Genomic DNA, 22,646 nt, shown 5'->3' on the forward strand with positions numbered 1-22,646 from the left:
TTGCACGGGCTCTTGGATCAAAGAAAACCAACACTGTCTGGTCTCTAACTTTGCCCCAAGCTCTGCACAGCTCCGTGGCATCTGAGGTTGGCTGGTCTCCAACCAAATCTGGAACAAGTCCTGCACTTGGCTTTGGCTTCTTCCCTTTATGGTCTGACTTGTCATCCTTATCTTATGACTTCTTCTGTGGGCATTCATTTGCAAATGTCCTTCCTGTTCACAAATGTAGCATTTCTTGACTTCCCTAAGAGCTTTCCTTTCTTCAAAAGTTTTGCCAGAAAAATGCCTTTTTTGTCCTTGTCCTCGTCCCGAAGAAGATTTAGACTGCTTCTTGGACGTATCACCTTCTTCAGTGGAGGGCTTCTTTGTGGGAGGCTCAGAAGGCTTTGCTGCAACATTGCCCTTGGCTGAAAACTGTTTGCCTTGGGACCCTTTCTTGCGGTTATTAAATCCATCGGAATCTCCCTTCGACAGATTGCTGGCCACTCTTGCATTCTCAATCAACTGAAACATATTCATGAAAGTAGTCTTTGTGCAGTAGTACCTGGTTTTCGTAGGCAATCCGCAATAGTACTTCTCAATCTGTTCTGACAATGGCACAAACCTGTAAGAGGTGACCGGCAACAATGCGGCCCAAAACCGTTTATTGTACTCTTCCAGATTCGCACACTGTTTAGCATTCAACTGGACCCACGTTGTTGGGGCTTGACCCCGGTTCAACAATGCGGTCCACCATTGAAGCGCATTCCCTTTCAAGAAAGTGGAAGCCTTGCGTATCTTTGAAGATTCCGTGAAGTTTCCTCCAGCATAAGCTGCATCGAACTGCTGTATGAAGGTCAAAGCCTTCAATTGGTCCTCAGTTCCTCTGAAAGTTTCAAACTTCACGCCGTGCCCACCTTCCTTGTAATCCTTAAGCTGACTCAAAGGAGCCACATTATCATAAACAGGTGCCTATAACAGTGGTGCTCCATCATTGTTCATTCCAGCACTCGCAGCAACTGTTTTCCTTGTCATATCTGCATTTTGTACGTATGGCTGCGAAAAACCAGCCATACCAAATTGTGTTCCAGGCACTCGAAACTGGCCATAGGCACCTTGAAAACCTGGTTGGACACCCATGTCCGCGTACATAGGGTTACCCATGCTTGTTTGCATTGTCCCGAACACATTCCCTGGCATATCACCTGTGGAAGGTCCAGCTATAGCTTGAAACATTGAACCACCTCCAAAATAACCAGGATAAGTAATAGGTAATGGAAGGGTTTGACACATAGCCTGTTCATTGCTCCCTTGACCATTCACAAACGGTTCCTGTCCAACTAAAGCAAGTTGCTTTAGATCATTGGACACCGCTAGTTGCTCAACCACATAGGCTTTCCCTCGAGCATCATGAGTCCTCTACGCATTGGAAATCTCCTTTTCCTGCAACGGCTCAGTCATGGCCTGTGTAGGAGGCTGAAAACCCGGTGTCGGAGCCTGTAAGAACTCTTGCATCCTTGGGTTGCTAGCCAACTACTGAAACATGTCCATGCAGCAACGCAGTTGAGCTCTAAACAACCTGTCCTCTTCTTGAAGAGTTGAAGGAACTTTCTCTGTGCCATGTGAGGAAGATCTCTCTTCAAGTACTTGGTCTCTCTTCTCTGCCATAACGACAAGCTCTGTGTTTCTTTCACCCACAACAATCCACGTTGCACATTTTGAAGAAAAAGTGACTATCCTGTCGATGGAACCATATAACCGGCCTGTACAACGTAGAGGGCGGTACTATTTGAATTACCTGTTAACTTTACACAGAGCACTGAGAAGGAAAGAGAAAACAAATGCGTCCAGCGACTAGAATGTCACTGCGCGCACGAGACCGACACCCTACCCCTTTCGGTATTTCTTTATTCAAATTAAGGTAGACTATCCGACCACTTCGCACAAGCTTTCACAAAGCTGTCCAAACCTGGCGAGGGCTGAAAACGCAGGTTTTCGACCTGATTTCGGCAGCATAACAGTGCAAAAACCCTTGTAGGTCAAAAGTACCTGTCTAGGGCGGATTCCCTCGCTATCTGGAAGCTTTCTGGTGAGCTGTCACAGAAATTCAGCGGGCTGTAATTCTCTGTTTTTCACTGCCAGGTGCCCAAAAGCCTCTACACGCATCCCAAGGCTCTCACGAGGCTCCCCTGGTGTTCCCTTGCAGTTTAGGTGCGAAACCCTAAACTTGCAGAAAAACACAGCAGGTGTTAAGACCTTGGGCTATGGAGGATGTCGCTTGAGAGGGGCCATGGTGGCTGTGAAGCAGCGTGCAGAGATGACGAGCAAGAAAAAGAGAGAGAGACAAAGTTACACGCTTTTATTGATTGCTTGTAAAAAATGACCTTACATATAAAGGCAAAAATTGCCATGCACCACTTGACTTGCCACTGAACCTACACTGCATGCTACAAGGGACTGTGCCCATAGGCTAAGACACCATTACCGGGCTCGCATACCCAACAACCCCCCCCTTAAGCCCAAACTATTGACAATGGACTCGAGACAGACCATGGCAGAGTCCAATCACCTGAAACCATGAGTAGAAGGTGTCACCAGCGTGTGACTACTATCTATCCTTTTTGTTGATTTCTTTCTTATTATCTATTTACTTTCACTTTTTGGAAACACCCCTCGGGAAATCTAATTGCCCTGCATTGCATAGCTAGTGTGGAACTGTCTAGAGGGAGTCCAGGCCTGAGGGCAAAAGAGCACTAAGGTTGGACAAGGACTATGGTTAGCCAAGTGGGGTCATTGACTAGCCAAAGTGGAATCCTTTGCTACAGAGGCTACATTTCAGTTCTGGATGTGGCCGCAGTGTACAAAGAGGGTCGGATGACCTAGAAAGATACAATGGCAGCATCTCCTAAAATTTAGGGAACTGCTATTTTGGGACCTGAAAATGTGTTGACGTCATTACCTCCGGAATGACAAAGGGAACATTTTCTTGCTCTGCTACGAAGTCAATTGACGCACCAGTTGAGATATTTTTAGCCGGGAATGCCCAAAGTCGGAAAATGTGCCATGTGGCACTCTGTGAGCATTCTGCTACTCTTGGCCAGAGAGGGGGCGCCTAAAATGAGAGAGGAGGCTGATTTTCAGAATTTGTCACAGGTTAAGAGCTATGGAGTGCTTGCTTTCCCTCCTATGTACAGTGCGGTGCTAGGAGTGATGCCCTGCACGCTACGCACTGCCCTCTCTCTCCCCTTTGGCAGTATATTATGCTCCACTAGTGGGCTCTTCATTTGACCAATGTACAGTTGTGTGGGTTCATGCGCGATTGCCGAGGCAAGAGGCTCTTGTACAGGTTATGGATTAGCTAGCGGCTAATCCCCCCACAGACACAGGTGAATTCGGAGAGGTTTCACGCCAGAAATCTCGTCCGATTCAAAGGGCAAGTAGCCCTACAGGTGCGGGAGCTCGAGGACTTGCTACGGATGCGATCAGCACGCGAAACGGAGCCCGAAACAGTGAATTACAGCCTGCTATGTATTTTTGCAGGTTTAGGGTTTTGGCCCTAAACGGACCCTAATACCCCCAGGAGGTTCGGGGACGCTAGGGGACCGCTGTACAGGCGATCTGGCGCATTTTCAGGGCTGAAAACAGAGAATTCAGCGTGCTGCAGATTCTCGCCAGGTTTTGCAAAGTGCCCGTATGCGTCGGGAAAGTCACTCAATGCGTGGGAATACTGACTGTGAAGGGTCCTAGTACAGTTATGCTTCCGAAATCGGGCCGAAACAGTTGAAATTCAGCCAAGTTTGTGCGGGGCAGTTTGTAGGGATCCACAACGTTTATTCCCTCTTTTGAACAATAAAGAAATACCGAAAGGGGCGCCTAAGTTAGGGGCCAATCTGGTGTCTGTCTACTCATACAGGTGCAATCTAGCAGCCTGTATCCCTCTCCCCTTTGTTGTGTCTTGAAAGTACAGGTAAAATAGACTACTAATAATGGGTGAAAGCTAAATCAAGGTTTGAAGTAAAGTCTACCGCTCTTTTTGGATTGAACAGGCCGGTTTCATGGTTCCATCGACGGGATTAAATCACTTTTTCCCATAGAAGTGAGCCTTGGTCAGTTTGGGCTTGAAGACATAGGCTTGAAGACATAGGGGATCATAGACCAGACACAGGGAATTGCAATTATGGCTGACAGACCAGATGATGTGACTGAAGAGGTTTTCTCTTCACAGGGTCAACAGACACATGAAGTGGGTGAGTCCTCAAGACCACCACAGACAGATGATGATATATTCAGGACCCAGTTGGTTACTGCTGTGGCTATGTTCACACAAGTAATGCAGAACCCAAGGTTTTTAGCCTTTTTGCAACCTCCTGTTCCGTCTCAGCAAGTTGGGTCGCTGGATCATATTCAAAAGCCTGTGAAGGCTCGAGCACAGGTGATTCATACTGCACAGTCAATGGAAACACCTGTACACTTGACGGAGAACATGCAGTCTCCACAACCTATGCCTAAGGTGCAAGAACAGGTGGCTGAGATGCTAGTCTTTCAGGCTATACCAGCTCAGCCCGCCACCTTTCAGCAGCCTATAGCTGGTTCTAATGGGCAGGGAAGCAACCTACAGGCTATGCAACAGGTCTTCCCACCACCTTCAGTACACCCTGGCTATTTTGGAGGTGGATCGGTATTCCAGAGCATGGCTGGTCATGCACCTGGAAATCAGTTTTACACGCCAGGAACAGTGTTTGGGGGTGCTCAAACGATGATGCCTAACCCCATGTACAGTGTCATGGGTATGCAATCAGGGTTTCAGAGCACTCAGGGCCAATTTGGGATGCCACAAGCAAATTTTGGTATGGCTGGAATTACAAATCAGCAGCCAAATACGGCATTTCCAGGTCAAGTTAATAGCGGCCAAGGAACACAGATGAACCCTAATAGTGTTCCCACGTTTCAGTCACTTCCATATGACAATTTAACATTGCTGGAGAGGCCAACTCCGTACAAAGAAGGTGGCAAAGGTGTGTCATTCACGACCTTTACAGGGTTTGATGACAGGAAGAAGGCTCTCTCATTCCTCCAGCAGTTTGACAAGGCCTATGCAGGGGGAAACTTTATAGAGGCTTCAAAGGTCCGCAAGGCAGCCACTTTCTTGACAGGGAATGCGGGACAATGGTGGACAACTTTATTGCTTCAAGGGCAAGCTCCGTCCACATGGATTTACTTCAAGCAGATTTTTGCAGCAGCATGGTTATCTGATGACTTTGAAGCAGATGTCATGACAGAATGGCACCAGCTAAATGGTGCCACTTGCAGAAATCTGGATGATTACAATCGAAAGTTTTGGAAAGCTCTACTTCCAGTAACTTCCTATAGGTTTGTGCCATTGACAGAACAGATTGAAAAATACTGTTGTGGCCTACCTAAAGGATTGAGAAAGTACTGTACGAAGACAAAAGTCACTACTTTGATGCAGCTCATCGAGGTAGCAAACACTGGCAATGGTTTGCTCAAGGGAGAAGATTGTGAATTTAACACTGGCATCAAGGCAGGATCAGGCAAGAAAAATTCAGCCAAGAAGCACGTTCCCAATGAGGCTCCTAAAGGGACTCAGGAGTCAGCCAACGCAGGGAAAGATAAAGCTACGGCTGAATCAGAAAAAGGACCAGCAAAGAAATGGAAAAGACGTTTTCCTCGCAAGTCAGAAGAGCAAAAGAAGGTCCTGAGGACAGAGAACAAATGCTTTATATGTGAGCAGCCTGGCCACATTGCTTACAATTGTCCTACAAAGAAAAGGCCAGCTGATTCTGATGACAAGGAAGACAAGAAAGGAAAGAAGCCCATGGCTGGTCTAGTGCCAGATATGGTGGGCGACAAGCCAAATTCAGATGCAAGTGAGCTTTGCAGAGCATGGGGAAAGGTCAGGGATCAAACAGTGCTTATCTTCTTTGATCCAAGTGCCAAAGCCAACTGAAGAGATGGGGTATATAGCAGAGGCAGGTTTGGCATGTCCTAGCCATACAGAGGCTGTGACACCCATCATTGGAAAGTTGCGTCTACATATCCAGTCCTATGTAGATGCTGAAGAATTTTACATCATGCCACTGGACGGATGTGATGTGTTGTTAGGTATTCCTTGGTTGTTTCGTGTACAGGGAATCCTGGATTCCTACAACAAAAAGATCACTGTACAGAGCCGGGGAAAGACTCACATTCTGGATGTAAAGCTTAAAGGGGAGTCTATTCCTACTGTATCAGCTTCTGCTATTACTTTTGTAATGAAAAAGCATCTTTCTGCGTACTTGGTTTTTGCACGTGAAGTGTCAGATTGTGATGAATCAAATTTATCTGTGCTAGATAAAGAAAGGTCAATGTTTTTACAACAGTACAGTGACTGTTTCTCCGATTCATTACCATCTCAATTACCGCTAGAGAGACCCGAGGACCATGCGATAGATTTGGTGCCATGCAGTAGCCCACCAAATAAGCCTCCGTACAGGGTTAGTGCGGCTCAGCAGAAAGAGATAATGGGCCAAGTACAGGAGCTGTTAGAAAAGGGGCTGATTCAGCCCAGTTCATCTCCATTCTGTTCTCGAGTGTTGTTGGTGCAGAAAAAGGATGGCTCATGGCGTATGTGCATCGACTACCGTGCACTGAACAAGAATACCATCAAGAATAGGTTCCTTATAGCTAGAATTGATGATATTATGGACAAATTAGAAGGAGCAGCTATGTTTAGCAAGATAGATCTAAAGAGTGGGTACCATCAGATCCGCATTAGATCAGAGGATGTGCACAAGACTGCTTTTAGAACGACGTTTGGCCTCTACGAATTTTTAGTGATGCCCTTTGGTCTCACAAATGCTCCTGCTACGTTCAATAGGATGATGGACAGAATTTTCCGTCCACACCAGTAGTTTGTTGGTACATTCTTTGATGACATGATAGTCTACTCAAAGAATGAAGAGGAGCATAGGCATCACTTGGCCATTGTGTTCAAAGAGCTACGCAGTCATAGGTTGCTCATCAATGCAAAGAAAAGTGAGTTTTTTCTGGAAGAGATTCACTTTCTGGGACACATTGTCTCAAAGGATGGTGTCAGAATGGATCCTGCAAAAGTTGAAGCGATCAAGTCATGGCCAAATTTGAAGACGGTGCATGATGTCCGAAGCTTTTTGGGACTATACTTCTATTACAGAAGGTTTATCCGAAATTTCGCTGAGATTGCTTCACCTAAAAGAAGGCAGTCACCTAAAAGAAGGCAGTCACCTTTAGATGGACACAAAAAGAGATTTCAGCTTTTAATCTCTTAAAGGAAAAGATGACTTCAGATCCAGTCATTGTGTTGCCAGATCTTAGGAAGTCATTTGTGGTCCAGTGTGACGCCTGCGGTAGTAGCATTGGTGCAGTGCTAATGCAAGATGGCAGGGTAGTAGCCTATGAGAGCAGAATTTTGCAAGGGCCAGAGATGACCATGCAGGTCTATGAGAAAGAGTTACTGGCTGTGATTCATGCGCTCTTAAGTTGGAAACACTACCTGCTAGGTGCAGGTTTTGTTGTCCAAACGGATCATCAGACCTTGCGATACTTCTTGACACAAACAAAGTTATCTGAGAAGCATATGCGATGGGCAAATATCTTGTCCATGTTCCATTTTCAGATTGTGCATGTGGAAGGCAAGAAGAACGTTGTGGCTGATGCCTTGTCAAGGAAGCCACAAATTTCAGCTGTGTCGATTCCTTATCATCACGAACTTGATGATATGAGAGAACAATATGCAAATGATGAAGATTTTGCAAGGGTCTTCGAGCAACTAATGGATGGACAACGTCATGAACACTATCTTCTCAAAGATGGGTTCATGATGATGCATGGCAGATTGTGTGTCACAAAGCCATTGCGACGCAAAGTTATGGAAGAGAGTCATGTCCCACTGTATGCAGGGCATCGTGGTATCGATGCTACAGTTAAAGCGGTTGAGACATTTTTCTATTGGCCTACATTGAGAAGAGATGTGGATGCCTTTGTGCGAGAATGCCTAATATGCCAAAAGGTCAAGTTTGACAGGCAAAAGGCACCAGGGTTATTGCAACCACTACCTATTCCAGATAAACCATGGGAAAGTATTGCTATGGATTTTATCTTTGATCTTCCGAAAATGCAGACAGGAAACGATGGTATTTGGACCATTATTTGCAGATTCAGCAAACAGGCTCATTTTATTCCTGTCAGGAAGAAGATAAAGACAGATCAGATGGCACGCTTGTCTATGAGCAATATTTTCAAGTATCATGGCATGCCACAGTCGATTGTTAGCGACCGTGATCCACGCATGACAAGTTTGTTCTGGAGAGGCTTGTTTGAGAATATGGGCACCACGCTCAAATTCTCTTCGTCATTTCATCCTCAAACAGATGGGCAGTCAGAAGAGGCAAATTCTACTGTCCTAGATCTGCTGAAGTTTTATGTGTCAGAGCATAAAGGAAAGTGGGAGCAGTATTTGCCATTGGTGGAGTATGCATACAATAATACAGTGCATTCATCAACTGGCAAGGCACCCTTTGAGATAGTTGAAGGTGGCAAGAAAGTTCCTCCCATACTGCATACAAAGGACAAGATATTTTAAGCAGATAAGTATGTTCAGGACATGGATGAAATGTACAAGAAGGTCAAAGTGGCCTTAGAAAGGACTCAGGCAAAGCAAAAGAAAGCAGCTGATCTTCACCATCGTGAAGTGGTATATTCACTTGGTGATTGGGTGCTTTTACGCTTTGAAAAGGCAAGGTTAAAGAAGATGAAGGGCAAGGAAAGACTGTGTCCAAAGCTCAGCATGCGTTACTATGGGCCTTTTCAAGTGTGCGACATAATCAGTGATGTTGCATATAGGCTGAAATTGCCTGACAGTTGGAAGATTCACAATGCATTTCATGTGAGTCTTCTCAGACCCTATGTGGGTGATGTGTCAGAAGATATGCCAGCTGAAGATTAGCCGGAAGTCGAGGAACTTGACGAGATCTTGGTCCCTGAACAGATTTTGGCACACAAAGAAAGGAAAGTGAAAGGCAAGGTTGCTAGGCGTTACTTGGTAAAGTTCAGAAACTATCCACCAATGGATGCTAAGTGGATGGAAGAAGGTGAACTTGCAGAGTCACCAACTGTGTTATCACTTTACCTAGAAGCCTTCGATTTGCAACCTACCTTGACCCCTTGAGTTTCAAAGCTAAATGGATTGTCAGTGTGACAATGGCTTCTGAAACAAATGATGTACATGGTATTTAAAGTGAGCTCAAATCAAATAACTGTTACATGAATGTTAGAGCTGTACAGATTGTCAGTTTGGCAATTGCTCTTATGGAATGTCCAAAAGTTTGGTTAGTGCTATAGAAGTGAGTATTTCTTGTCAGTTTGTCAAGGATACAGTGATTGCTTCTATTAAAGAGTACATGTGTAACTGCATTCTTAAACTGTCGGTTTGGGTATGCTCGAAAGTGTTACGGGATTCAACGTGTACTATAAGACAGTGGCAAAATGTGCAGCTACCATTTTGTCATTGGAAAGTTAGTGACTCAAAGCAATGGCAGAGTGCGCAGCTACCACTATGTCATTGGGACAGGGTTCACACGCAGGCAATACATGAGTCGACGAGGTGTTGAATACACCAGGGTTGACAATGAGCATGTATGTGTCTCTTATGTGTCGATAGGTGTTGAGTACATCAGTGTTGACAGTAAGCATGTACGACATAGATGCAAACGAGGACGTTTGAGATTTCAAGAGGGGGGTATGTCACCAGCGTGTGACTACTATCTATCCTTTTTGTTGATTTCTTTCTTATTATCTATTTACTTTCACTTTTTGGAAACACCCCTCGGGAAATCTAACTGCCCTGCATTGCATAGCTAGTGTGGAACTGTCCAAAGGGAGTCCAGGCCCGAGGGCAAGAGAGCACTAAGGTTGGACAAGGACTATGGTTAGCCAAGTGGGGTCATTGACTAGCCAAAGTGGAATCCTTTGCTACAGAGGCTACATTTCAGTTTTGGATGTGGCCGCAATGTACAAAGAGGGTCGGATGACCTAGAAAGATACAATGGCAGCATCTCCTAAAATTTAGGGAACTGCTATTTTGGGACCTGAAAATGTGTTGACGTCATTACCTCCGGAATGACAAGGGGAACATTTTCTTACTCTGCCGTGAAGTCAACTGGGCAACCGGTTGGGATATTTTTAGACGGCAACCCCGAAACGGGAAAATGCTTATAAATGTGCCAAGTGGCACCTTCTGGTGCACTTGCCTCATGCAACAAGAAGTGGCGCTGAATTTTAAGCTGGGAGAGGCTGATTTTCAGATTTGTCACAGGTAAAGAGCTATGGAGTGCTTGCTTTCCCTCTTATGCACAGTGCGGTGCCAGGAGTGATGCCCTGCACGCTACGCACTGCCCTCTCTCTCCCCTTTGGCAGTATGTTATGCCCCACTAGTGGGCTCTTCATTTGACCAATGTACAGTTGTGTGGGTTCATGCGCGATTGCCGAGGCAAGAGCCTCTTGTACAGGTACTGGATTAGCTAGCGGCTAATCCCCCCGCAGGTACAGGTGAATTCGGAGAGGTTTCACGCCAGAAATCTCGTCCGATTCAAAGGGCAAGTAGCCCTACAGGTGCGGGAGCTCGAGGACTTGCTAAGGATGCGACCGGCACGGGAAACGGAGCCCGAAACAGTAAATTACAGCCTGCTGTGTATTTTTGCAGGTTTAGGGTTTTGGCCCTAAACGGACCCTAATACCCCCAGGAGGTTCGGGGACGCAAGGGGACCGCTGTACAGGTGATCTGGCGCATTTTCAGGGCTGAAAACAGAGAATTCAGCGTGCTGCAGATTCTCGCCAGGTTTTGCAAAGTGCCCGTATGCGTCGGGAAAGTCGGCCAATGCGTGGGAATACTGACTGTGAAGGGTTCTAGTACAGTTATGTTGCCGAAATCGGGCTGGAACAGTGGAAATTCAGCCGAGTTTATGCGGGGCAGCTTGTAGGAACCACAACGTTTATTCCCTCTTTTGAACAATAAAGAAATACCGAAAGGGGCGCCTAAGTTAGGGGCCAATCTGGTGTCTGTCTACTCATACAGGTGCAATCTAGCAGCCTGTATCCCTCTCCCCTTTGTTGTGTCTTGAAAGTACAGGTAAAATAGACTACTAATAATGGGTGAAAGCTAAATCAAGGTTTGAAGTAAAGTCTACCGCCCTTTTTGGATTGAACAGGCCGGATTCACCTGGAACTCATCACTGAGAAAGAGGCCCCTTAAGGCTCCGCCACATGTAGACAAGCGGCCTAGCATAAGCCAATCGAATGCAAATCTTGTCTCTGAATATTTGAGCAAAGACAAGTGGCTCCTCTTTGAGAATTCATGGCGCACTTTTTGATGGTTGAGCACAAAGGAGACAATTCGAGAGGCGTCACCAATGGTGGGTGAAATCCATGACAAGTTCCCTATGTCCTTAAGGAGGTTATTGAGGCAATGCGCCATGCAAAATGTGACATGGATGCTGGGATACATGCCCTCAATGATAGCTCCGGCTGTCCTATTTGACGCCTCTCCATCTGCAACCATACAAAGGACATTCTCCGGGCCGGTGATCTCTATGGTGCTTGTCCACTCCGCAGCAAGCATCTCGGCGGCCTTGCCACTATCGGATGCATCATGTGACTCCACAAAGTACATCTCCCCCCGAGAGTAGGCCACCACCCCGTGGATGGACCGCTTGCGGGTGTCGCTCCATCCATCTACAAGAAGAGAGACGCCATTGGTCTCCCACAAATCCTTTGTTGCTTGGGCCGCTTGCTCCACGGCAAGCTTCTCTTTGTCAAGGAGGATGGTGCGAAGCCTCTCCGATGAAGGTGGCACATAAGAGGAGCCATATTCCCCTATTTTCGTAACCATGGTTCGAAAGTATGGAGACCTATCCACAGTTCGAAAGTATGGAGACCTATCCACACAAAATAGAGCATGTTGCGTTAGTATGGAGAGTCGAGAAATTATAACCCATTATGAATACAAAATGGAAGATTGCAATGTGCATATGCCAAGGGAAACTCACCGCGAAGCATGGAAGGCAATGTGGTCGTGGAAGAAGAATCGGGCAACCGACCTATCTACCTCTTCCTTCAATTTAGGATTCCAATTTTCGTTGAGAGTGGTTTGGCGATGCGGAAGGGAAGAGGACGGTGTAGATCCATGGCTCTTGAAGGTTCGAGAGATGTCGTCAAGGTTGGCTTCCCTTTGCTCTGGCGGTGTCGCCGTGGCGGAGGGATCAACGGCAACAAAACGGCCCCTCTTGGCCGCTTCCGCAACCTCATACACCGTGAGTTTCTCAAGAAGATCCAACCTCTTCTCGGGAGCTACATGAGGGCAAAACTTCACCTCGTGACCGGGTTCATGAAGAAGATGGGCTCGCACTTTGTTTGAACCACCCGATCTCTTGTATGGACATAGCTTGCACGTCCATGGTCTTGCACCGCCACCTTTGCCACGCGAGCTAAAGTCGACTTCATCCCACCACGACCACGTTTGCACGGCGGGCCTCCTTCGAGAAGAAGCGGCTTCAGAAGTGGAGTTGGCTTGAGATGACATGATGGTGGAGAGACTCGAGAGAGTAGAGCTTAGAAGTTAGAAGGGTTAGAGGAGAGCTTGTGTGGAGAGAGAGTAAAGGAGAGCTTCAAAGTGGGTAGAAGAGGGAGAGGAGAGCTTCAAAGTTCAAACTTGAGCCTTGAGCTTGAGGGAAATGGAATGAGCTTGAGCCTTGAGCTTGAGGGAAATGGAATGAGCATTGAGCATTGAGACTATGAGTATTAAGAGGCCCAAGGGAGCCTTTTATAGCCTCCCAAGGGCCAAGGCTTAAAAAATATGGCTGTTGGGGCTGCACAGAGCCGTTGCAAACGGTAAAAAACGGTCACTTTTTTTGAATCCGACCCCGGCCGACCCCTGCCGTCCCCGTCCGGTCCGTCCGACCCCGGTCCGGCCCCGGCCGTCCCCCCTGCGACCCGCCCGTCCGGCCCGTTTTCCGTCCGTCCCTCGGCGTTCCCAGCCGTTCCCGGCCCGTTTACGGCCGTTCCCCGGCCCTAGGGCCCGTCCCCCCCGTCCCCTGTAACTATGCTACGCACTGCCCTCTCTCTCCCCTTTGGCAGTATGTTATGCCCCACTAGTGGGCTCTTCATTTGACCAATGTGCAGTTGTGTGGGTTCATGCGCGATTGCCGAGGCAAGAGCCTCTTGTACAGGTACTGGATTAGCTAGCGGCTAATCCCCCCGCAGACACAGGTGAATTCGGAGAGGTTTCACGCCAGAAATCTCGTCCGATTCAAAGGGCAAGTAGCCCTACAGGTGCGGGAGCTCGAGGACTTGCTACGGATGCGATCAGCACGCGAAACGGAGCCCGAAACAGTGAATTACAGCCTGCTGTGTATTTTTGCAGGTTTCTTGGGTTTTGGCCCTAAACGGACCCTAATACCCCCAGGAGGTTCGGGGACGCAAGGGGACCGCTGTACAGGCAATCTGGCGCATTTTTAGGGCTGAAAACAGAGAATTCAGCGTGCTGCAGATTCTCGCCAGGTTTTGCAAAGTGCCCGTATGCGTCGGGAAAGTCACTCAATGCGTGGGAATACTGACTGTGAAGGGTCCTAGTATAGTTATGTTGCCGAAATCGGGCCGGAACAGTTGAAATTCAGCCAAGTTTGTGCGGGGCAGCTTGTAGGGATCCACAACGTTTTATTCCCTCTTTGGAAGAATAAAGAAATACCGAAAGGGGCGCCTAAGTTAGGGGCCAATCTGGTGTCGGTCTTCTCATACAGGTGCATTCTAGCATCTGTATCCCATTCCCCTCTCTTGTGTCACTATAGCGCAGGTATAATAGACGACTAATAATGGGTGAAAGCTAAATCAAGGTTTGAAGTAAAGTCTTCCGCCCTTTTTGGATTGAACAGGCCGGTTTCAGAAGGCCCCCCCTTGACTATAACATAGGTGTGTGTGTGCACTTCCCTCAAACAACCATCAATGTGAGAATACCAGAACTCAAGCAAACAACAAAGGGTGGTCTTACCACTTTTTATGTGGCAGTATCCCGTACAAAAGTCTGGCATGACAATAAGTGACAATAGATAAAATCATAACAGACCTATGACAACATGACAAAACATGACTTTTAGCTAGGACAATTAAACTGAAAAGCAGTTGAAGAATAGTGCCAGAAAATCGAGTTGAAAGAAACCAATCCGAACTTGCTTCTGCTATTTTTGGGGCACCGCCTTGAATCATGGAATGCTTAATAGAACCATTATAGAATCCAATTTGACTGTATGTGACAAACTGATCCACAATGTTTGAGGCTCCACTAATTGTATCCGATTGAGATCCGTCACATAAGTTCCCTTTCATAGTAGCACATACTAGAAGCTGCACGGGTACCACCTCGACTGTCGGCTCATTAAACTCGTTGATTGTTGATGCCATATTTGTATCTTTGGAAGAGCGTATTTGGCTTCGTCTCCGTCTTCGCGTAGTACTTGCAGCTGAATAGAGAGTCGTGTTTATCTGTTGAAAACTATCAGCACCGTCGTCAAGCCTTGCACTTGCAACTCGAAGCGTTTTGTGAGGCTCGTATGGATGACCTCTTGGATTAGTGAAATTAGGTTGGCCACTTTATGAAAGTGTGAACACAAATATTAAAAAAAAGTGAATTTTCTATAGTTGCCGAAACAAGGCGATGGCGTGGATGAGTTGTTTTGCTCGCAGCGAGTTACAAAGGGGTTTCTAGCAGCAGGTAGCGTGTCGAAAACTCACCAAGAAGCCAGGGCGAAGAGGTTGATACCGCTTTTACTCAGTTTGCTGCAGTTCGACAGGCGTGCTTCCTCTCTGCAGGTGGCTGCTCCCACGCAGTGTCGAGCCAAGGCCGAGAGCACCTTGCTTAGGCGCACCTAGGCTCTGATACCATATGTTAAGACCTTGGGCTATGGAGGATGTCGCCTGAGAGGGGCCATGGTGGCTGTGAAGCAACGTGCAAAGATGACGAGCAAGAAAAAGAGAGAAAAAATTACACGCTTTTATTGATTGCTTGTAAAAAATGACCTTACATATAAAGGCAAAAATTGCCGTGCACCACTTGACTTGCTACTGAACCTACATTGCATGCTACAAGGGACTGTGCCCATAGGCTAAGACACCATTACCGGGCTTGCATACCCAACAGCAGGTTGTAATTCCTTGTTTCGGATCGTTTTTAGCTGAGCGAACACGCCTACACATGTCCCAAGGGCTCCCGCACACAATGGGACAATTCCCTTGGGAATTGGACGAGTTTTCACGCGAGAAAATCGCAATCTTTCGCGATGGAACTGTGCGTACGTGTGGGGGATTAGCAATCAGCTAATGCGGTTCTTGTTCGGAAGGCTCTTGCCTTGGCAAACGCGTATAAACCCCCAGAACTGTACATGTTCATATGAGTAGCCCACCTAGTGGGGCATTACCAGATGTGCCAAAGGGGAGAGAGAGATGCACGAGAGCAAATCATCGCGCTACATGAGACAAAGGAGAAGGCAAGCTTTCTATTAAAGGTGTAGACCTGCACCCACTACTCACACACACACACACACACACACTGTGTAGGCCACTTATGATAAAACATCAGCCCCCTCTCTCTCTTGGGCGCCTCCTCTTACTGAGGTGTCCTGCAGAAGTGATCTCTTGCCAAGTGTCCAGTTTGCCCCTTTGAGTTAATTCCCTAGTTCCCACTGACTTATAAAGTTATAAGTGACTTTCCGAGTGGCCTAGACTTCATTTGGCGCACACAGACTTCCATACTCATCAGAATTCAATGCTAACTGGCCCAACCAATCCCAGACTGACCGACCGAACGACCGACCTAGACTCTCGATGCGAGAAACCTGTTCGGCCGCAGCCGTTTCACACTGGCCATGCAATGTCTACTTGCACCTTTTCAAGGGTTCGGCGGAAAATAAGTCGAAATATAAATAAATAAAAATATCTAGTACTTATTTACGGAAGGCAACAGGAAAAATACACCTCTTGGTGACATTCTCGCTCCGAACCAAGTTGTGATTGTTGATGACAGTAACAATCTTCACTGCATCAGCAATGACTGGAGCGATCTAGTCTAGCTTGCGGCTGTCTTTTAGAAGGTTGTTCAAGCAGTGTGCCATGCAAAAAAAGCACATTGTCACATGCGGATAGTGGCCCTCTATAATAACTGCTGCCTTGTTTGATTTCTCCCCATCTGTGACAAAGGCCACCACGTGTTGCTCACCGACCGTTTCTATGGCCGCTGTCCACTTTGCAGAGAGGACATCGACGGACTCACCACTCTCGGTGGCATCATGAGAGTGCACAAAGTACATCCCTCCACTCGAGTATGCGACGAGACCATGGATAGATCTCTTCCTTGTATCGCTCCATCCATTGGTAATGAGGGAAACGCCATGTTTTGCCCAAAGACGCTGAATATTGAGTGTCGCTTGCTCCATATAGCCTTCTCTCGATCGAGCAAAGTAGTTCAGAGAGCCTCTGAAGATGGCGGCACATAGCCGGTGCCATACTCTCCTATCCGTTGCACTATGACTTTCCAATACTCTGACCTATTTCGATCAAACATAAAAGAGGTTAGTATCAAAAGGGCGGAAACGATGATAACGGAAGAAATGAGAGAGAAGATTGATAAATCATAAAACATACCTCGTTGCGACAAATGGGATATGGTCGTGATAGAAGAATTGGGCCATGGCCGCATCCACCTCTTCTTTCTTCTTTGAGTCCCAAGAGGTGGCAAGGGTCCTTTGGTGACGAATCGAACCCGAGGAAGATCCACCGGCACCTAAACCGGGTTGAGAGGAAGAAGGGAAAATGAGGGTCTTTGGGTCGATACCTTTGCGTGCGGGCTTGGCTTTATGGTTGAATTGCCGATCCTTTTCCTCGAGCTCCTTCCTCTTCTCGATGGTTACGTTGGTGCAAAATCTTACCTCATGTCCCGGCACTCGAAGAAAGTGTGCCCTCACTTTGTCATGTCCTCCGAGGTCACTTCATCCCACCACGACCATTCCTTCGCCTTTTGAGTGTTGCCCGCATGAACGGAGGGGGTTGTACGAGAAGAAGAGGCCATGGATTATCCGTGAAAGAGAGAGAGAGCTTGATCTTTGAGGGTTTGAGAGAGAGAGAGATAGCTTGAGAGAGAGAGGCTTGATTCCGTGAGAGCTTGAGCAATGATAGAGATCTTGAGAGAGAGGCTTCACCTCTTGAAAGTTGAGACCGAGAGAAAGCCTTGAGCCTTGAGGGTTAGCCAAAGAGAGAGAGAGAGGTTGAGATCTTGAGCCTTGAGGCCCTATGGCTTGAAAGTTGAGAGCAAGGGAGAGAGGGCCTTCAACCTTGACCTTGATGCATTTGTGAAGAATGGGGGAGAGGGGGAATTATATAAGCTCTTGCTGGCTGTAACTGGCCGTTGGCTGCCCAAAAGTTCCAACAACCGTTTTTTAAAACTTCAAAAACTGCCCGTTTTTGGCCGTTGGGAACGTTCCGGCCGTTTCGGCCCATTCCAGCCGAACGGCCAAAAGAGAGTGCCACTTGACACATTTACAGGTCATTTCCCGTTTGGTGCTTGTTACTTAAAAATCTCCCGACTGGTTGCGCAGTTGACTTTGCAGCAGAGTTGTAAAATGTTCCCCTTGTCATTTTAGAGGTAATGACGCGAACAGATTTCATGACCCAAAATAGCAGTTCCCTAATTTTTAGGAGATGCTCCCGTTGGGCTCCCACTGGTCATCTGACCATCTATCCTCATCGGGACCGCATCCAAAAATGCAATGTGGCCCAACTGTTGGGTACTTTCTTTTGGTGACCCATCTTGACTTTGTCTTTATTGAGTTCACTTCCTAGTATCCACCAACTTGCTAAGTGTGATGGGGGGACCTACATGATCTTGAATTGAGCCTAGACATCCTCTTACTATACGAATTCCAGAGCCGACCAACTTCTCGTCTGCGGGTGAAACTACCATTCACATTGGCCATACAATGTCCGACCATTTGCAACTTCAAAAAGAGGGTCTTAAAAATAAAACAAAAATCATTGGAAAGAAACCAACAACTAAGGTTAGTAGTTGCCACGTCCTCGGGACATAGTTAATAGTTGCCACGTCCTCGTGACATAAACTTTCTAAGAGAGTCCAAAGCACTGAAGTCCCACTCTAGTCTGTAGATCCAAGCAATGAACCTGTCCAAGAAGAGATCCAAGATCCTCTCCCTAAGTCCATCTAGATGCTCCTGTGTAAGCAAGTGATATGACGTAACGAGGTCAAGTGGTAAGTGTCTGTCCACCCAAGATGGTGGTGTCCTCTCTGGGAATCTCGGAATCCCATATGCCAAGACCATGGCCATATCTCGTGTGAACTCCTCTGATGAGTGCATAGGTGTGTCCATAACAAACCACAAGTCACCACCCCCTCTGGAGTTTGCAACCGCCCAATGATGGTTGGAATGAATGGATCTCTCGAGGATCGTACGCCTGTAGATGATCAAGCCGATGTCAAAGATCCCGTGTACTACAGCAGTCAGTGAGAGACCGCATGGACCACCACCGGATCATGTCCTGGTAGGAGGTAACTTCATCCTTTGTGAAAAACACAAGCCATGTGGCTACGGTCCACCCAAAAACGCAACTGCGAGGTGATGAAAACGTTGCTGTCCAGCGATTTTCAGTGTGCTGTACGCTCCCGGTAGTGTCCGGAGCGGTGCAAAGGGTATACACAAATTTCCATTGCTTGCCTGATGTATGCAAAAACGCTGGCAGATCTGTGCTCGTTTTACAGAAACGTTGGTTGCTGCTGATCCCTTGGGTAGAAAGTCTGATGCGGAGATGCGTCCTTGGATCATCGAGAGCCTGAAGCTGTGATACCATGTGAGAGTGTGCGTGTGCGCGAGAGAGAGAGAGAGAGAGAGAGAGAGAGAGAGAGAGAGAGAGAGAGAGAGAGAGAGAGAGAGAGAGAGAGAGAGAGAGAGAGAGAGAGAGAGAGACATTAGACCACAAACGCACGATTGGTGAAGAGGGGGCTATCCATCAGAGTTTGAGATACTTCTTGTCGTAGAAGCAGCTTTCGGATAAGCGAATGAGATGGTCGAACATTTTGTTGTAGTACCATTTCCAAATTGTTCATGTCATAGGAAAGGAGAATTTAGTGGCAGACGCGTTGTCTCGAAAGCCACAAAAATCGACTATCTCAGCAATACCTCATCATAATTTCGAAGATATGATTGATCAATACGCTATAGATTGAGACTTTGTAGTTATCTTTGACTGGTGACACACAAAAGAGTTATGCTCTAAAGGATGGCTATTTGATGAGAAAGACCATGTTATGTGTCACTCATCAAGAATTGAGGAAAAAGGTGTTGACAAAGTGCCATAATTCCCCTATTGTTAAACATGAAGGCATCGAGAGTACCTTGAAAGAGGTGGAAAATTATTGCTACTAGCCTAAGCTTAGAAAGGATGTGGATAAGTTTGTTCGCACTTGTTTGGTGTGTCAAAAGGTCAAGTTCGATAGGCATAAAGCGCTAGGACTACTACAACCTTTACCTATTCCTAACCAACCTTAGGAGAGTTAGCAATGGATTTTATCTTTGATCTTCTGAAGACTCAAGTCTCCAGAGTGGGCATTATGGAAATTGGACAATCATTGACAGATTCAGTAAACTAGCTCACTTCATTCTGATAAGGAAGACGACCAAGTTGTTTGTCTCACAGATTTTTCGATCATATGGCTTACTTGAATCTTTAGTGTTAGATAGAGATCTTGGATATAGGGGCTTATTTTGGAGATTAGTTTGAGAAAATATAGGTACACGGCTTAAATTCTTGTCCTCGTTTCATCCACAAATAGATGGGAATTGGGAGATACCCAATGCAATAGTTTTGGACTTGTTGAAGTCATATATCTCTTATCAAAAGACGCAGTGGGAGAATTACTTGCCTCTAGTGGAGTTTGCTTGGGTTCGTACGTCTACGTGGAAGCCGCCATTTGAGATCGTCAAGGGTGTCAGAAAGGTTCCCTTGATTTTGAGCACCAAAGACAAGATTTTTGAAGCAAATCAATACACACGCGATCTAGACGACACTGCTTTTGCTAAGGTAAGGGAGGCTTTGGAGAAGCCTCAATCACTGCATAAAAAGGGAGCGAACAAGCATTGATGGGCTTGCAGTCCAAGGAAGATGATTTTGGTTTGAGAAAGCATGCCTTCGAAAGCGGAAGGGTAAGGAGAGGCTTTTCCAAAACTAAGTATGTGATACTATGGACCCTTTCGGGTATAAGAAAAGATAAATTGCGTATCCTTCATACTGAAGTTACTAGATACTTGGAAGATTCACAATGCATTTCATGTGAGTCTATTGAGACCTTTCAAAGGTGAAGTGCCAATGGACATGAAGCCTGACGAGCAACCAGACGTGGAAGAGATTCTTGTTCTAGAACAAGTACTCGCTCACAAGGAAAAGAAAGTGAAAGGTAAGCTGACACGAAGATATTTGGTGAAGTTCATGAATTATTCCGCTCTTGATGCCAAGTGGATGGAGGAGGACTTAGTTAATACTCCTCAGATACTAGAGCTTTACCTTGAGGCTTTTGGTTTAGCATTGACTATTCCAAAAGTTAGCAATGAATCAACAAGTTGAATCTGATGCGGTGCTAGCTTCACAAGAGGGGAGTCACTCCACTCCTTTGTCACAGATTATCATTGATTTTTTTTGAGATTTTAGCGATGCTGATAGTATTATGGTCATTAACTCTATGTAAAGATGAACATTGAAATGGGAATTTCTAAAATGTATATGTAACATGTGCTGACTCATGTATGTATTGTTGGAGTACGTGTCTGAAATATGAAACGATTGAAAATTTTGTCTAGTTCTTGAGGGGTGATGTTAATATGATAGTAATGAGATCAAGACATCGGCGAAAAGATTTGCGCGTTCTGCATGTGATTGCTAAATAAGCTACAATGATCATAATTCTCATGTGACTGTAGCATTTTGTGTAGTCACCTAAGGAGTGATGTGAATATAATAGTAATAGTAACAAGATTTAGTAGATAAAGACATCCGCGAAAAGATCAATGCGGTCTAGATATGATTGCTTAATAAGTTACAATGATCATGTCTCATCTAAGATCTCAACGGGATAATGATGTAAATGTGATGTGAATGTCTAGTGACTCTCATCTTCGTGCAAGTGCCGGATATGTGTGGTCTAGTACGTTAGTGTCTTCTGAGCTAGTTTTTGTCCTATGTCTGTTTTGCAGGCGTAATTGATGGCGATTACAATTCTTTCAAGGGAGGGATGTGTCACAAATTGATGACACGGCGTGCCTGAACTGGAAGACGTTCGACCAAGAGGACACTCGGGGCTTAGGGTTAAAACCTAGCCCCAAACAACTTACAAGTTATGGCCGAGAGGCGCAAAGGAGGCCACAAATGGCTTGTAGTCCTGAAAATCCGGGCCATCATCTTGTTGAACATTGCAGGAGCATTTGTGAGACCGAAAGGTATTACCGAATATTCGTATCTTGAACGTGGTCTTGTATTCTCTAGGAGCGATCCTAACGTGATGATAGCCACTTTTCAGATCGATTCTCGAAGAACCCTATATTCTGTCAAGTATATCATCGATCTTGGGTATTGGAAACCTCCTCTTGATGGTGATTTTGTTGAAGCTCTGTAGTCAATGCACATTCTCGAAGATCCATCTTTTTCAACACTAGAAGCACTTGTGAACAAAAAGGTGATGTACTAAGTCGAGTTAGACCCTTTTCGAGAAGTTCTTTTCTTTTACTTGGTTCATTATTTCCTCATTTGGGCTTTGCTCACTCTGTAAGGTGGCAGGCTCGGTGGCCCACTGCTAAGCATCATCACACCCCGCCAGTGGTATGATATAAAAGTCCTTATGTCCTAGATACCCCAAACAATGCAACCGTAGTTTGCCAACGACAGGTGTAATTGTGACATCATACCCCGGTGCTACTAAGACCGCAATCGTATGTTGTCCAATTTTTTCAAGCGTTATTCCAAGATAAAGTTGGCCTTGGCTCCTCCATCGAAGAATATAAGGACTTGCTGATCTCGTACTTTGCCCCATGCTCTGCAGAGCTCGATACTCTCATCCTTCTGCTCTAAGGTCACTCCCACAAAATCTAGAACCGATTTTGCCTTTATCTTTCCTTTCTTTGCGTGCTCCTCTGCCGATTTTGAAGTTTCCGACTTGTCCTTAACTTGCTCCTTAGGTGCTTTCTTCAGACACTTTGCAAGGATGCCCCCTTGTTCCCCACAACTGTATAACACATGCCCTCTTTATAGTACTCTGCACGTTGCTCTACTGGTAATTTCCGGCGAATGGCTCGCCCTTCTCTTTGTAAGAGATAAGAGTATCACTCTTTCACAAGACTTTGACTCACGTAATTGTGGCACGCATCCCCAGACATTCCCAGACTTGAATAGGAGTGCACATTATAGCATCATTGTTTGAGTTGAGAATTTTTCAACAGGATTTCTGACTGGTGTTTTGCTGCAGACACTTGCAGCTTGAATAGGGGTGCCTTTTGGAAACTATTTGCGTTCTTGGTAAATGTTAAATAACTTAA

The 22,646-nt window shown here is 46.1% G+C and overlaps 1 protein-coding gene across 5 annotated transcripts in view; it reads left to right on the top strand.

Moving 5' to 3' along the window:
- The window catches only part of LOC147456652 (guanosine deaminase-like), a 53,383-nt gene that overhangs the window by 29,351 nt on the left and 1,386 nt on the right, over window positions 1–22,646 (top strand). The window lies entirely within an intron of this gene.

This window comes from Adiantum capillus-veneris, chromosome 6 (genome assembly GCF_014529385.1).
Source record: "Adiantum capillus-veneris isolate H3 chromosome 6, ASM1452938v2, whole genome shotgun sequence".
Taxonomy (NCBI): domain Eukaryota; kingdom Viridiplantae; phylum Streptophyta; class Polypodiopsida; order Polypodiales; family Pteridaceae; genus Adiantum; species Adiantum capillus-veneris.